At 45.3% G+C, this 17,854-nt stretch overlaps 1 protein-coding gene across 2 annotated transcripts in view; it reads left to right on the top strand.

Annotated features, from left to right (window-relative positions):
• The window catches only part of LOC126470499 (importin-9), a 150,259-nt gene that overhangs the window by 30,347 nt on the left and 102,058 nt on the right, over positions 1–17,854 (top strand). The window lies entirely within an intron of this gene.

Below are 17,854 nucleotides of genomic sequence, written 5' to 3'. Positions count from 1 at the left end.
TCTGATCACTTTGAGCAGGAGAACGGTGTCCCTCAAGGTAGTGTTTAGACTGTGACTGTCTTTGCCATGGTTATTACTAGCATTATGTCCATAGTGAAAAGTCCTGTCCAGTGTTCTTTGTTTGTGGATGACTTCTGTGTTTTGCTCTTCTTCAAGCCTCACAGCAATGTGTCAATTGCAACTCACTCTTAGACATTTGGATGAATGGGTGCAGAAGGGTGGTTTTAAGTTTTCCACTGAGAAGTCCATGTGTGTTCTTTTTCACCATTCTCATTCAATTTTAATCTTTCCTGGGTTGAGGATGAGGGACACTGTCCTTACTTTTAAAGACACAGTGAGGTTTTTGGGCCTCGTATTTGACTCCTAAGCTTTCATGGTTACCACATCTTAGGGACCTTAGCCACAGTACACAGGGAGCAGACAGGACTTATCTGATCCAGTTTAACAGGGCATTTATGGGTGCATAGTGTATGGGTCTGCAAGACCACCTTATTTAAAGATGTTGGATGTGTTGCACCATGAAGGCATTTGGTTGGCCACTGGGGCATTCAAAACAAGCTCCATACCAAGCCTCTGTGCAGAGGTTGGTGAACCGCCACTTCATGTGAGGCGACAGCTACTTAGTGTGCCAGGCATATGTCCACACCTGCAGACCATACCATACCATTGCTCAGCTTCCACTGGCATGGCTTTTTCATAACTGGCAACGAGCAATGAGTCCTATGGGATTTGCGCACAGGATTGACTTTTTGAGATGGATATGGCTGGTCTTGATGTTTTGTGTCAAGGTTGAAGCAGATTTCCACCTTGGCTCCTCCAGAGATTTTACTGATTTTAAGAAAGATAGTACGCCAGATTTTACGTTCAATCTGTTTTTTACATTTTAGATGTGCATCACAGTTTCACAGTCGTTTACACTGATGGCTCCAAACAAGGGAATTCCCTTGGCTGTTCTGTAGTGTTCCCTGATCATGTCACCAGGAGTCACCTGCTTGATGAATATACTGTTTTCGCAGCGGAGCTTCACATGATCTCGAAGGCACTGGAGCAGTTGTATTGTATTCAGGGCAATCTGTTACTCATCTGCTCAGTTTCCCTTAGTGCCTTAAAATCGTTTCCCTTAGTGCCTTAAAATCGTTTCCCTTAGTGCCTTAAAATCGTTACATCTGTACCCAGCTGAGAAGTTGGTCCAGCTGATATATGACCAAGTATACTTGCTCCAATGGTGGGGTATGCAGGTGCCATTCTGCTGGATGCCAGGTCATGTTGGAATATGAGGCAATGAACAGGCTGATCGGGCTGCCAAGGAGGCCTGCAGAGAGCAGGCTGTTGTTTCTGCACTCCACAGGAAGTGCATTCAGTTGTGGGAGGAAGAGTGGTTGGCGGTGACAGCCAGTAGGCTGCTGTTGGTGAAGTCATCAACTCGGCTGTGGCATTCCTCCTGCCAGTTGCTCGGGCAGGATGAAGTGGCTCTCACATGTCTTCAGATTGGGCACTGTCCTCTCATTCATAGCATTCTATTACGGCAGGAGGATCGCCCGTTTTATGATTGTGGTGTGCACATCTCTGCCACATTTTAACGGCGTGTATTTTATACCGTGATGCAAGTGCAGAAACAAAAATTGATGAGGATCTGCTCTCTATTTTAGCTGATGAGACCAGTGTATCTGGGGTTTTAAAGTTTCATGATGTGTCTGTAATCTGACCTAAACTTTTAGGCTGGAGGTTTTAGTGTGTTGCAGAGTGGCTGGCTCCTCCCTTTTTTCCTTGCGGTCAGCCAGGCACATGTTGTTTTAGCTACTTCCACCACTTTCTTCCTGTGCAATTTGTTTTGCTACTGACGCAATGCTTCGTCCCATGCTTCGGTGTGAGTATGCACGTAGTTTTCCAATCTTAATTACCTGTGCTTTATGTTCTGTTTTATCTTCTTGATCTGGGTGTTTTCCTGACACCCGTCTCAATCTGTTTTTGCACTGTTGCTGAAGACCTTACCGTCGTGTGCCCACATGAACCTCTCCATCCATCCACCTATGTGATGCTTTTGGTATTGTGTTTTGGGGATGTCTTCCCGCTACATGGCAGACCCTCTGTGTGGTGACTGTGGACACCCACTCCATGGGGGAAGCCCTTGTGTTCTGTCACCTGTGTGCGTCAATTGTGCTGACTGCCACTCCCCTCACTCGCCAGATTTCCCAGCTTACAAGAGAGAAAAGAAGATCAAAGATTACAAGTCCCTGGATTGCCTGTCTTATGCTGAGGCTCGCCAAAAGTATGAGACACTCCATCCAGTGTCACTATCTTCAACTTTTGCCTCTGTTACTTCGTTTCTTCCTCCTACCTCTTCCTTACCCGAGCCCCATTGCGCTCTCCCCTCCCCATCCCTGCAGTTCCCATGACCTCCCATCTGGGAGCCCCTCCCCCTTCTTTGGCTTCTCAGGAGGGCTCTTAAGCATATCCACTCCTGTGCCGGTGAGTCCTTAGTCATTTGTAGTGACTCCTTAAGCAGCCTACAAGCTCTCTACCAGTGCTTCCCTCAGACATACTTTGGTAATGACTATCCAGGAGTCTGTATGTACCCTTGGCAACAGTGGCCGTTCAGTGACCTTTCTTTGGACCCCAGGACATGTTTGGATACTGGGCAATGAACTTGCCGACAGCCTGGCCAAATAGGCTTTTGGTAAACCAACTCTGGAGATTGGCCTGCCTGAGACTGATCTCCGATCGGTTTTCCACCATAAAGTTTTCGCAATCTGGGATACTGTATGGTGCACCCTAAGTACACTGAATAAACTTTGTTATAAAGGAGACAACGTACATGTGGCGGTCGTCCATGCCAGCCACTTCCAGGGACTGCCGGGTCTGCATCGGACATACTTGGCTAGCACATGGTCACCGCCTCTGTCGCGAACCCCTACCTCGATGTTACTGTGGCTCCCATACGACCGTTGTCCACCTCTTATTGGACTGCCCAATTGTAGCTGCTCTGTGGTGGACTTCCAACCTTCTCAGCAACAAACATACCTACAGTGTTGGGTGACAATGTCTCAACAACAGATTTAATTTTATGTTTTGTGAGGGGTTTTTCATTGTACAATCAGAGTGTGGGCAGCTGGCCATCCTTCCAGGCCTGCAACCTCCCTCGATTTTACCTCTTTGTCACTCTTTCTGTGCATTTCGTTTGCCTTGGTGTTCGTCTTACCGTCCTCTGCTTTTTCTTTCACTATACATTTTCCCCGCTTCGTTCACTTCCTTCGCTTTTTCTTTTGGTGTGGTTCCCTTCTAGTTTTATGCCGTTTTACTTTCCCCAACTCCTTTTGGGAATTGTTTTACCTTAAGACGTGTTTGCATGAGGAAAACGGGCCTGATGACTTTGTAGTTTGGTCCCTTTATATCCTACACCAACCAACCAAACCATGTAAAATGTGCTGCCAAGCAGCAAAGTGCGGTGATGGTGACTGAGTAACAGTTCCGCTGGCAAAGTGTCATGAAAAGGTATAGTGCTGAGAAAAAAAAAGCATTTCTTCCTCAGATGCAATGCACGAAGTGTGACTATCTGAAAGTGTGAACTCACTATTCAATTGAGGAGAAAACAGAGCTGTATAGACAATCATTAGCTTTGGTGTCTTACAGAAAGGGGAAAAGGGAATGGGGCTCGGTAAGGAAGAGGTAGGAGGATGAAACGAAGTAACAGAGGCAAAAGTTGAAGATAGTGACACTGGATGGAGTGTATCATACTTTTGGCGAGCCTTATCATAAGACAGGCAATCCAGGGATGCATTTCCAAGGATGTCAGATAGAGGCCAAATGCAAAATCATTGGTGCACAGCTGCCTCGCTGTGCATGCATGGGAGCAGGCAGTCAACCGTTCAATCTACTTGTCAAAATTGAACCATGTGCAATACTGGTGCACTAGCTGCTTAAACTATTCCCCAGTATCTATGTAAAAGACACACAACTTTTGCTGCAAGGCTGCAGGAATAGATTCTCTTGAGAAATGTTGTTGTGTTGCCCATGGTATTTTCATACTAATACATCTGAACCCATCTGAATGGCAGTACTTGAGCAATTGTGGTTATTGAACTATTCAGTTGTTTGTGAGATCTGCCAATAAACAATGGGAAACATTTGAAGAGCCTGTGAATCATTGCTCAGTTTGAAGACAAGAAGTTTTTGATGCATCTAATTCACCATCATTGCCCATGGATAAGTGAGGCAGTCTGTTTTTGCATGCTGTGCTGTAGGACACTAAAGTATTTCGTAATGGTAATTCGAAAGAAATAATGACCAACATTGTAGCTTCTGTGGGGTATTATCAGGAACATCTTTAGCCTGATGAAAAGGGCATTTAATGGCTTATAAGTCACAAGAAAAAAATTTTGTGGCATACAGATATTGATGAAATTTCATGATACTGTGTATAGAGACTAACGCTTCCTTTTTCGGCTGACTTGTTGACTTGGTTGTTGTTAAACATTTTTGACACACATGCTGTGGGGCATTCATTGTTTACAGCCTTGTGAGATAAGAGTGCCACAATGCCATGTTACAATGAATTGACTGAAAGCACTACTGGCTTGTGCAGATCGCGATGAATAGAACGTGGTTGACTAATCATGCATTTTTCAACCTTTGAAGTAGTGGGTTGCCATTCCCCAGTCCGTTGGAAAGGAACATTTTTACACCAGAGGCAGCACACAGAAGCAGTAATTTGCACTGTGTTTGGAATGAATTTAACATAATCAGTTTTCCAAGAACTAGCTGTAGTTAGTGTAAATTTTCATGAGGAAATAATTCCCAGGTGGCTCTGTGTGTGTGTGTGTGTGTGTGTGTGTGTGTGTGTGTGTGTGTGTGTGTTTTTTTTTCATTGACATGTCCTAAATATTCAGTTTCTGTTTCTGTGTTGAAGAACAAATGTATCTGTTGATTGCAACTGAGACCACATTGATTAAAATTAAAAAAAAAAAGATTTTCTGAATTTTTGGGATTCTGTTCTGATGCTTATCCCAACACAGTGTCGTTCAAATAATTTGAACAGTACAGATCTTTCAGTTTAATTTGTTTTGGAAAAAACATTGAAACCATGCAGTAGCAGATGGACTTCTGAAGGGAAGGTGCTGGTACTGATAAGGCAGTGTGTATATTAACAGTAAAGTTTCTCATATCCTCATCCAGGGGAAGTTGGAGCATCTGTGAAATCAATTTTGGGAAAGGATCATTGTGCTGCTAGTCGATCCAAAAGCTCCTTGGTATATAGTGGCAGAAAGGAATCAATAACTGAGCACTAACTGTTGCTTAAAGCCTGCACACCATGGGATTTTCCCATTCAGTTTGCTGGTGGTAAGCAGAAGAGATGCCCACTGGCTTGTAGAAATGGGTGTAAAGACACAGATTCATTTCCAGTTTTTATATTTGATGACTGCAATTTCAAATATTGAAAATTATTCCTGAAATTACACTTGACTGTAATAGCAATAGGTGCATTACCTAAAGGGGCATATAAACATTTGTGCCAGACCATGACTCGAACCCTGATTTTTCGCTTATTGCTAGTAGTCGCCTTACCACTTCAAATATCAGAGCACACTCATCAGAATAGGTAGTACATCTACACTTATTTACAGTTAAGTTGAATTTCAGGAATAAATGTTTGTAGTTGGTAGAGTTCAGAAGTAGCTTCACTGCAAATTGCATGAGGTACTGGAAGTGAATGGTAAAACTTTGTAGTATGATATTTGAACATAATGTGTGCTTCAAAATTATTTGTGTCAGAGTGTGCCATCAAACAACTGTCCATATTTTTTCACATAGTTACTGAATGAATGCTAGCACGGTAACATAGAAATTATGTTGAACATCCAAACCAAACAAATGAAATGCATCCTTGCCATAAATAATGCAACTAGAGAATGATGAGACGGTCATGAATGTCACAACATAGGTGACATTGAGTAGCAGACACACAATGGAACCCCCCCAGGGGGTCCACAACTCTTTTGTGGACACGTGCGTAGCGAGCACGGGACCCCGAGCTAATGTGGCCCTCCTTCCTTTTCCGGGCTGCATACCTTCCCTTCCCTTTCCGCATCCCTCCCCGTCCCCCATCTTCGCCCCCCCCCCCCTCACCTCTGTCTCTTTCCTTCCTTTCTCCCCCTCTGGGAGTATGGTTTGTGCCTACGTCCGGAGACGGACGCTCGAAACTGTTCCAAATTCCTTGCTCTTACACTTGCCAGTCCTCGTCCTTCCTCTGTCCTTCTCTTTTCCTTCCCTCTTCTCCTTGCCCTTTTCTCCGCTACGGCGTTTGAGACCCCCTCTTCTTTCCTTTCCCTTTCTCTTCTTTCCTCCCTGTGCGTGTCTGAAGGCCGACCCACGCACTTCCATGCGTAGCCGGTGACGGGGTAACGCGTAATTCCCCGCCCCGGGTAGACAGGTAGGACACGTACGTACCCCCTGGTAACGGCCAGGCCCAGGGAGGGGTGATTACCCGAGCTGATACCTTCCGAAAGTGCCGATTGGTCCCTCCGTCCGTTTGTCGGGAGGTGTGACCTGAGGTGTGAACAATCACCTAAGGCGGGTGTGCCCTCGGCGAGGGCCCCCACAAGGGAGGAGCGCGCCATCGGAGACGCCGGTAATCATGGGGGATTCTTCCGCAATGGTTTCCTCACCTTCCACTATGTCTGCTCACAAACGTAAGTTCACTGAGTCTCAGCCACAGACTGTTCTTCCATCGTTGCCACAGTTCCTTGTTGTTTCCCGGTCTGACGAAGGTCACGACTTTTCCACGGTCAACCCTTTCATTATACAGAAAGGTGTCGACGCAATTGCGGGTCCTGTAAAGTCTTGTTCCAGATTACGGAACGGCACCCTGTTGTTAGAAACACACAGTGCCCTCCAGGCTCAAAAATTGCTGCGTACTTCTCTGCTCCACACCTTCCCTGTCCGGGTGGAACCGCACCGTACCTTAAATTCCTCGCGTGGAGTCGTTTATACGCGCTCCCTCGATGGGTTGTCTGACGAAGAAATTCAGCACTATCTGTCTGACCAGGGCGTCACAGCTGTTCATCGGGTTATGAAAAGGGTTGATTCGAACATCATTCCAACCCGCACTGTCTTCTTGACATTTGACAAAGTTCAACTCCCATCAAAAATCAAAGCAGGCTATGAGATAATTTCCGTTCGCCCTTATGTCCCAAACCCTACACGTTGCTATCGATGTCAGCGGTTCAATCATACCAGCCAGTCCTGTTCCAATCCGGCAAAATGTGTTACTTGTGGCAAGGATGCCCATGAGGGTGCTTGTCCACCTCCATCCCCTCGCTGCATCAACTGTATGGGTGACCACGCTGCCTCGTCTCGAGATTGCCCCGTTTTTAAGGATGAAAAGCTCATCCAGGAAATAAGAGTGAAGGAAAAGGTGTCGACCTTTGCTGCTCGAAAGTTACTCGCCAGTCGACAGCCCACCGTGCCTCAGAAAGGTAAATACAGCGCTGTCCTTGCTTCTCCTCGACCAACAAAGGAGGCGGCCACGCAGACTTGCGACTTCACATTTAGTACCACGGTCGTCAGATCGGCCAGCGCAAAGATCGCCCGTTCAACCTCACCCCTTTCGCCTGCCCACTCTATGGCTCACCCTTCATCGGGTTCTGTTAAATCTCGAGCCCAAAAGTCAGACGCCAAGTCTTCGAAAAAAGAGCATTCTCGTGAAGAGTTTTTACGTACCGCAACTTCACAACCATCGGTTCCTCCTTCATCTAAACATCATACTTCTAAGAAGGCTACGAAGAAACACAGTTCCTCTCCTTCTCCGCCAAGGCGTGTCCCATCTACAGCACCACCTGGCGGAAATCGCCCTCGGCCATCTTCTGTGTCGCCGAGGCGCACTGCTGGTGGCCGGTCAACTGGCCGATCGTTGGTGGCAGGAGCTGCTCCTGACCAACCTATGGATCAGGATCTTCTGCCTTCGACTGAATGCCATTCCATGCTGTCGGTCGCAAGCTCTGAGCAGTCGTTGAGTTGACAGCACCCTTGGTCACGTTCCTCCATTTTCTGTTCACCCTATGTCCATTATCCACTGGAATATCCGCGGCATTCGCGCCAATCGGGAGGAATTGTCGATCCTTTTACGATCCTACTCGCCGGTCATCTTCTGTCTTCAGGAAACAAAGCTGCGTCCCCATGACCGCTTTGTTCTCCCTCATTTTCAGTCCGTCCGATATGACCTCCCCTCTGTTGAAGGCACTCCAGCCCATGGAGGACTCATGATTCTGCTCCATGATACTCTCCATTATCACCCAATCCCCTTAAACACTTCCTTCCAAGCTGTCGCCGTCCGTCTTTCCCTTTCTGGATACACGTTCTCTCTTTGTACGGTATACATTCCATCGTCTACACCAATGGCACGAGCTGATCTCCTTCATCTTCTTGATCAGCTTCCACCCCCCTATTTGCTGGTTGGGGACTTCAATGCCCACCACCCGCTTTGGGGATCTCCACATCCTTGTCCACGTGGCTCACTATTGCTAGACGTCTTCCACCAAGCGGATCTAGTCTGCCTCAACACTGGGGTCCCCACATTTTTGTCTGCCTCCACGGCAAATTTATCTCATTTGGACCTTGCGGTCGGTACTGTTCCGCTAGCTCGGCGCTTCGAATGGTTCGCCCTTGATGATACACACTCGAGTGACCACTTTCCATGTGTTCTTCGACTGCAGCCTCAACTGCCATATATGCGCTCGCGTCGCTGGAAGTTTGCCCAAGCCGATTGGACACTTTTTTCGTCTCTAGCGACATTCGATGACCGTCGCTTTCCCAGCGTCGACGATGAGGTCACACATTTTACCGACGTTATTCTCACAGCTGCGGAACGTTCAATACCACGCACCTCCGAATTGCCCCGGCGCCCTCCAGTTCCTTGGTGGAACGAGGCATGCCGTGACGCAATACGTGAGCGGCGACGTGCTCTTCGCATTTTCCGTCACCATCCAACTTTGTCCAACTGTATCCGATATAAGCAGCTCCGTGCGCGCTGCCGTCGCGTCATCCGCGATAGCAAGAAGGCAAGCTGGAAATTCTTTACTAGCTCATTTAACAACTTCACTCCCTCCTCGGAAGTTTGGAGTCGGCTTCGACGGTTCTCAGGCACGCCTAGTTTCTCCCCGGTCTCTGGGCTCACTGTCGCGCATGATACCTTAGTGGACCCCGTCGCAATTTCTAACTCATTGGGTCAGCACTTTGCTGAGATTTCGAGCTCTTCAAATTACCCGCCAGCGTTTCTCCCGAAGAAACGTGCAGCGGAAGTGCGACATCTTGCTTTCTCCTCTCACAATCGCGAAAGCTACAATACTGTTTTCTCCATGCGCGAACTCCAACATGCACTCTCTTCTTCTCGCTCCTCCGCCCCAGGACCGGATGGTATCCATGTCCAAATGTTGCTGCATTTATCAACCCATAGCCTGCGTTACCTCCTTCGCCTTTATAATCGAATTTGGACCGACAGTACCTTTCCCAGGCGATGGCGGGAAGCTATTGTCGTTCCCGTTCCGAAACCTGGAAAGGACAAACATCTCCCCTCTAGCTATCGCCCCATTTCTCTCACGAGTAGTGTCTGTAAGGTTTTGGAGCGTATGGTGAATTACCGTTTAGCTTGGTGGCTGGAGTCCCGCAGTCTTTTAACACCAGCCCAATGCGGATTCCGAAAGCATCGTTCTGCCGTTGACCATCTTGTTGCTCTCTCCACTTATATCATGAACAATTTTCTCCGGAAACGCCAAACGGTAGCAATATTTTTTGATCTGGAGAGAGCATACGATACCTGTTGGAGGACAGGCATTCTCCGCACACTGTTCTCTTGGGGCTTTCGAGGCCGGCTGCCCCTTTTTTTTCGCGAATTTATGGCAGAGCGCACATTTAGGGTGCGGGTGAACACTACTCTCTCCCGTACTTTCTCCCAAGAAAACGGGGTACCCCAGGGCTCCGTGCTGAGTGTTGTACTGTTTGCCATCGCCATTAATCCAATTATGGATTGTCTCCTTCCTGATGTCTCGGGCTCCCTCTTTGTGGACGATTTTGCGATCTACTACAGCTCTCAACGGACCAGCCTTCTTGAAAGACGTCTTCAAGGATGTCTCGATCGCCTCCACTCGTGGAGCATCGAAACCGGCTTCCGTTTCTCACCCAGTAAGACCGTTTGTGTAAATTTTTGGCGACGTAAGGAGTTTCTTCCACCCTCCTTACATCTAGGTCCTGTCCACCTTCCGTTTTCCGACGTCGCTAAATTCTTGGGTCTTATGTTTGACAGAAAACTGTGCTGGTCCTCCCACGTTTCCTATCTTTCGGCTCGCTGTCTGCGTTCGCTTAACGCCCTCCGTGTCCTGAAAGGTACCTCTTGGGGAGCGGACCGAGTGGTCCTTCTCCGCCTCTATCGCGCCTTAGTGCGCTCGAAATTGGATTATGGAAGCATAGTCTACTCCTCTGCTCGGCCGTCTATTCTTCGGCGTCTCGACTCTATCCACCACCGTGGATTACGTTTAGTATCTGGAGCTTTTTACACCAGCCCTGTGGAAAGCCTTTATGCTGAGACTGCTGAACCTCCGCTGTCCAATCGGCGGGCAGTCCTTCTGAGTCGTTATGCTAGCCATCTGTCTTCCATGCCTGCTAATCCAGCGCATGACCATTTTTTCGACGCCTCCTTTGATGTCGGGTATGCAGGCCGCTCCTCCTCCCTACTACCCCCGGGAGTCCGCTTCCGTCAACTGCTCCATTCTCTTTCCTTCCGCTTTCCTAAAACCTTCTTGACAACTTGGGGTACAGCACCGCCTTGGCTCCGTCCCCAGATCAACTTGCTCAGAGACCTATGTCAATTTCCCAAGGATGGTACCCCTACACTTGTTTACCGTCGGGCATTTGCTGCTCTATGTGCACAAATGACGGATGCCACATTTATTTACACCGATGGCTCGAAAACATCGTTAGGTGTAGGGAGTGCCTATATTGTTGGCGACACCCGAAATAACTTTCGGCTTCCCGACCAGTGTTCGGTTTATACTGCGGAGCTTTACGCTGTTCTCCAGGCTGTCCATTACATCCGCCGCCATCAGCGGATACAGTACGTAATCTGCTCAGATTCTCTCAGCTCTCTCCTAAGTCTCCAAGCTCTTTACCCTGTGCACCCTCTGGTCCACCGGATTCAGGACTGTCTGCGCTTGCTCCACCTGGGGGGCGTCTCAGTGGCGTTCCTCTGGCTCCCAGGACACGCTGGTATCTGTGGAAATGAGGCGGCCGATATAGCGGCCAAGGCTGCAGTCTCTCTTCCTCGGCCAGCTATTCAGTCTCTTCCGTTTACCGATCTACGGAGCGTTTTATGCCGCCAAGCTGCTCATTTATGGCATGCGCATTGGTCAACACTTCCCCACAATAAATTGCGGGAAGTGAAAGCCCTTCCTTGCGCTTGGACCTCTTCCTCCCGAACGCGTCGTCGGGAGGAGGTAATTTTAGCTCGACTCCGGATAGGGCACTGTCTTTTTAGTCATCGACATCTTTTAAGCGGTGATCCTCCCCCACTCTGTCCCCACTGCTCTCAGCTGTGGACGGTCAGACACCTTTTAATTGAATGCCCCTATTTTAATCCGTTACGCTCCCGTCTACAGCTATCGCCTGATCTATCGTCGATTTTAGCAGATGACACGCGCTCAGCTGACCGCGTTCTACAGTTTATTAGTGACAGTGAAATGACGTCAGTCATTTGAAGCTTTTTTTTGGGGGACAACCAACCCCTTTCTATAGTGGATTTTTAAGCATTCCTTCTGCCTTTAGTTACTCAAATTTTATGATTTTGTTCCCATTGCTGCTGATTTTAAATTTCGTTTTTTCCTGTTTTCTATGTCACGGGCTGGGCGCTAATGACCATAGAAGTTTTGCGCCCTAAAACCACAAACAAAAAAAAAAAAAAAAAAACACAATGGAACAGTCAGCCAAAATAATGAAGGTTTTAGACAGTCTTTCTTTAGAAATAGAAAATGCACATTAACATTGCCGAGACCCAACTGTGACTGTGACCTGAGTGTCTGGTCGTTCAGAATTAGGTTTTCTGTGATTTCTGTAAATTGCTCCAGGCAAGTACCAGAAAGGAACGGCTGAGTCCCTTCCCCATCGTTGAGGCCCTCCCCCACAGGGTCTCGTGTCTCTTTTGTAAGTATGTGGTTGGCTACATGCAGCTCCAGACCTTGCTGTGCTACTTCCCTTCCTGTACTGCAAATCTGCCCTACTATTCTTTTTCCCCTCTCTGCCTTCCTGTTGGATAATCTTCTTGATTGTGCTTGGATCTGGTTTGTGATACTACAGATTCTTTTCCTTCCCTTCCAGCATCCTACAACTTTTCATTCTTAACTATTGGTCCCTGTCTTAGGTTTTACCTGCTACTCCTCCTCCAATTTTTTACGGAAGTGTGGGTTGTGTAGGAAGAGGTTACCCAGTGTTGCATATTCTGCCTTCTGTGTCTTTCCTCTATGTACCCTTCCTATCTTGGAAAGGTATTATGCCCAAAACCCAGAATGGTAGCCATTCCACTGGGGGCATCGTCAAATTCATGCACGGTGGTAGCTCCCGGACCATGCAGGGCTTGCAATTTGGTTCAGGAGCTGGAAACTCCTCATGCAAGCCATGGAGTATTTATCCATCGTGGCTGGGGAATGGTGACTCTGGGACCAGTTTAGTGGCAAAGTAATTGTTGCTGTGGCTGAGTGGTGCACATGGAGGAGAGCCTGTTTGGAGTAAGAGGTACTATCGCAGAAGATTTGCACATGAAGTGAATTACATTCATCTGCTTATGAGCACAAGGCCTCAGAAGTCTCTTCAGATGGAAAAGAATATGAAAATGCAGAGAGACATGACCCCACAGTGTTACCTACATCTACGTGATTACTCTGCTATTCACAATAAAGTGCCTGGCAGAGGGTTCAATGAACACCTTCAAGCTGTCTCCCTACCATTCCAATCTCGAACACCAACCGGGAAAAACGAGCTCTTAAATTTTTCTGTGTGAGCCCTGATTTCTCTTATTTTATCGTGATCCTTTCTCCCTATGTAGGTGGGTGTCAACAATGTTTTCGCAATCGGAGGAGAAAACTGGTGATTGAAATTTCACGAGAAGTTCCCGTGGCAACAAAAAATGGCTTTGTTTTAATGATTGCCACTCCAATTCACATGTCATGTCTGTGGCACTGTCTCCCCTACATCGCAATAATAAAAAACGAGCTGCCCTTCTTTGTACTTTCTTGATGTCATCTGTCAGTCCCATCTGATGTGGATCCCACACATCACAGCAATACTTCAGAATAGGGTGGACAAGCGTGGTGTAAGCAGTTTATTTAGTAGACCTGTTGCACCTTCTAAGTGTTCTGCCAATGAATCAGTCTTTGGTTGGCTCTACCCACAACATTATATATGTGATAGTTCCAATTTAGGGTAATTGTAATCCCTAAGTATTTGGGGGAAGCAGTGGTTGGGAAGGGAGTAAGACAGGGTTGTAGCCTCTCCCCGATGTTGTTCAATCTGTATATTGAGCAAGCAGTAAAGGAAACAAAAGAAAAATTCGGAGTAGGTATTAAAATTCATGGAGAAGAAATAAAAACTTTGAGGTTCACCGATGACATTGTAATTCTGTCAGAGACAGCAAAGGACTTGGAGGAGCAGTTGAATGGAATGGACAGTGTCTTGAAAGGAGGATATAAGATGAACATCAACAAAAGCAAAACAAGGATAATGGAATGTAGTCAAATTAAATCGGGTGATGCTGAGGGGATTAGATTAGGAAATGAGACACTTAAAGTAGTAAAGGAGTTTTGCTATTTGGGGAGCAAAATAACTGATGATGGTCGAAGTAGAGAGGATATAAAATGTAGGCTGGCAATGGCAAGGAAAGCGTTTCTGAAGAAGAGAAATTTAACATCCAGTATTGATTTAAGTGTCAGGAAGTCATTTCTGAAAGTATTCGTATGGAGTGTAGCCATGTATGGAAGTGAAACATGGACGATAAATAGTTTGGACAAGAAGAGAATAGAAGCTTTCGAAATGTGGTGCTACAGAAGAATGCTGAAGATTAGATGGGTAGATCACATAACTAATGAGGAAGTATTGAATAGGATTGGGGAGAAGAGAAGTTTGTGGCACAACTTGACCAGAAGAAGGGATCGGTTGGTAGGACATGTTCTGAGGCATCAAGGGATCACCAATTTAGTATTGGAGGGCAGCGTGGAGGGTAAAAATCGTAGAGGGAGACCAAGAGATGAATACACTAAGCAGATTCAGAAGGATGTAGGTTGCAGTAGGTACTGGGAGATGAAAAAGCTTGCACAGGATAGAGTAGCATGGAGAGCTGCATCAAACCAGTCTCAGGACTGAAGACCACAACAACAACAAGTATTTGGTTGAATTCACAGCCTTCAGATTTGTGTCTTTTATCACATAATTGAAATTTAGCAGATTTCTTTTAGTACTCATGTGAATAACTTCGCACTTTCCTTTATTCATGGTCAATTGCCACTTTTCGCACCATACAGATATCTTATCTAAATCATTTTGCAATTTGTTTTGGTCATCTGATGACTTTACAAGACGGTAAATGATAGCATCATCTGCAAACCATCTATGAGGGGCATTTGAAAAGTCCATGCAAAAATAAAAACTACTAATGTGTTTGGGGTAAACCTTTTTTATTTTTTGACATAGTCTCCTTTCAGACTTGCACACTTCGTCTCAACGCTGTTCTAATTTGTTGATCACTTCCGAATAATAGGAATTGTCCAAGTCTGCAAAATAGCTATTAGTTGCTGCAATCACCTCCTCTTTTGAATAAAATCTTTGTTCCACTAGCCATTTCTTCAAATTGGGGAACAAATAGTAGTCAGAGGGAGTAAAGTCTGGAGAATAGGGAGGATGTGAAAAGTTAGAATCCTATTTTCATTAATTTTGCGACCACAACTGCTGAGGTGTGTGCTGGTGCATTGTCGTGATGGAAAAAGACTTCTTTGCGGTCCAGTCACTGGCGTACACCTGCCCCTGCTCCCCCCCCCCCCCCCCCCCCTCCCACTCCAGCTCAGTTTTCAAACGGTCAAATAACGATGAATAATATGCACCTGTAATAGTTTTACCCTTTTCCAGATAGTGGATGAGGATTATCCCTTGCGAATCCCAAAAGACAATCGCCATAACCTTTCCAGGTGAAGGACTGGTCTTTGCTGTTTTTGATGCAGATTCTCCCTTGGTAACCCATTTTAGATCGTTGTTTGGTCTCAGGATTATAGTAATGTATCCATGTTTCATCCATAGTGATGAAACGATGCTTAAATTCCTGCAGATTCTTCCTGAACAGCTGCAAACCATCCATGTAACACTTCACACGATTCTGTTTTTGGTCAAGTGTGAGCAATCGTGGAACCCATCTTGCAGATAGCTTTCTCATGTCCAAATGTTCATGCAAAATATTATGTATTTGTTCATTTGAGTTGCCCACAGCACTAGCAATCTCATGCACCTTCATTCTTCTGTCATCCGTCACTGTATCATGTATTTTAGCAATGATTTCTGGAGGCGTAACCTCCACAGGGTGTCCAGAACGTTCAGCATCACTTGTGTCCATACAGCCACTCTGAAAATTTTGAAACGACTTATAAACTTTTCTAATCGAAGGTGCAGAGTCACCGTAATGTTTATCAAGCTTCTCTTTAGTCTCCTGAGGCGTTTTGTCTTTCATAGAGTAATGTTTAATCGCCGCATGAAATTCTTTGTCCATTTTTTGACAATCGATCAACTTCCTTGATTCACACGAATGCCAAACACAAAGAAATAGACCAATATGGCTGAAACTTTGTGTGCGTTCTTTCCAAAGATGCTAACTAACTAAACATGACCTCGATACGTGCCGGTGGTGCCATCTCTCGGACTTTGCACGGACTTTTCAAACGCCCCTCGTAAGGCGGCTACTGAGATTATCTCCTATGTCATCAATATAGATCAGGAACAATAGAGGGCCTATAACACTTCCTTGGGGAAAGCCGGATATTATTTCTGTTTTACTTGATGATGACTTCCCGTCTGTTACTAAGAACTGTGACCCATCTGCCAGGAAATCATGAATCCAGTCGCACAACTGAGGCAATATTCCATAGGCACGCAGTTTGGTTAGAAGACACTTGTAAGGAATGGTGTCGAAAGCTTTCTGGAAATCTAGAAATATGGAATCAATGTGACATCCCCTGTCATTAGCACTCATTACTTCACGAGTATAAAGAGCTAGTTGTGTTTTGCAAGAACGATATTTTTCTGAATCCATGCCGACAAATCGTTTTCTTTGAGGTACTTCGTAGTGTCTGAATACAGTATATATTCCAAAACCCTACTGCAAATCGACGTTAGTGATATGGGCCTGTAATTCAACATATTACATACATACATAAATTCTTGTTCCATAGATCATGAATAAGACATTTCGTGATGTGGAACGTGTCACTTTAACATGGGTTTTCTTTACACAAAATATTCAATTACTACTTCAAATCTAACAATTCATGTAGGAGTAGTTGTCATTCAGAAATTATTTTAATTTGCTTGTAAATGTTGGTTGGCTATCTGTCAGACTTTTAATACTAGTTGGAAAATGACCAGATTTTTCAGTGGCAGTATAATTCACCTCTTTCTGTGTCAGAGTGAGATTTAATCCAGAATAGTGAATATCATCATTTCTTCTAGTGTTGTAGCTATGCACTTCACTATTTTTGAATTGGGATGGGTTATTAATGACAAATTTCATAAGTGAATATATGTATTGTGAAGGTACTGTGAATATCCCGGGTTCCTTAAATAAATGTCTGCAAGGTGATCTTGGGTGGGCTCCAGCTATTATTCTGATTACACGCTTTTCGGCAATGAATACTTTCTCTCTTAGAGACGAATTGCCCCAAAATATGATGCCATATGAAAGCAGTGAATGAAAATAGACATAGTAGGCTAATTTACTGATATGTTTATCACAAAAATTTGCAATAATCCTAATAGCATAAGTAGCTGAACCTATCAGATTCAGCAGATCATTGATGTATTTCTTCCAGTTCAATTTCTCATAAATGCACACACCCAGAAATTTTGAGTATTCTGCCTTAGCAACAGACTTCCATTCATAGTCTATATTTATCAATGGTGTTATGTCATTTACTGTACAGAATTTTATAAACTGTGTTTTCTCAAAATTGAGTGAGTCCATTTGCAGAGAACCACTTAATAATTTTCTGAAAGACTTTATTTGCAATTTCCTCTGTTAATTCTTGCTTCTTGAGTGTAATTACTATACTTGTATCATCAGCAAAAATAACTAATTCGCATCTTCATGAACATAGTGGTAAGTTGTTAATATATATTATGAACAGTAAGGGACCCCCTTTTTGGATGTTGGTGTGACTTGAGCAATTTTCCAGTCTTTAGGTATGGATAAGTGATTTAAGCCGCTTTGTGACACTGAGGATATCTATTTCTATGTTTCTCATCTTGGCAGTTGTTCTTGATTGGAATTCAGGAATATTTACTTTGTCTTCTTTGGTGAAGGAGTTTTGGAAAATCGTGTTCAATAACTCTGCTTTAGTGGCACTGTCATCAAACACTTCCCCATTGTTATCGTGCAGTGAAGGTATTGTTGTCTTGCCACTGGTGTGCTTTGTGTGACCAGAATCTCTTACGGGTTTTTTTGCCAGATTTCGAGACAGAGTTTCGTTGTGAAAAATTATTGAAAGCATCTCGCTTTGAAGTACGTGCTATATTTCGACTTGTGCAAAACTTTGCCAGTCTTGGAGATTTTGCATTCTTTCAAATT

This window comes from Schistocerca serialis, chromosome 3, assembly GCF_023864345.2.
Source record: "Schistocerca serialis cubense isolate TAMUIC-IGC-003099 chromosome 3, iqSchSeri2.2, whole genome shotgun sequence".
NCBI classification, from domain to species: Eukaryota; Metazoa; Arthropoda; class Insecta; order Orthoptera; family Acrididae; genus Schistocerca; species Schistocerca serialis.
Note: the sequence above shows the minus strand (reverse complement) of the source record. Positions and strands in the feature narration are given on the sequence as shown.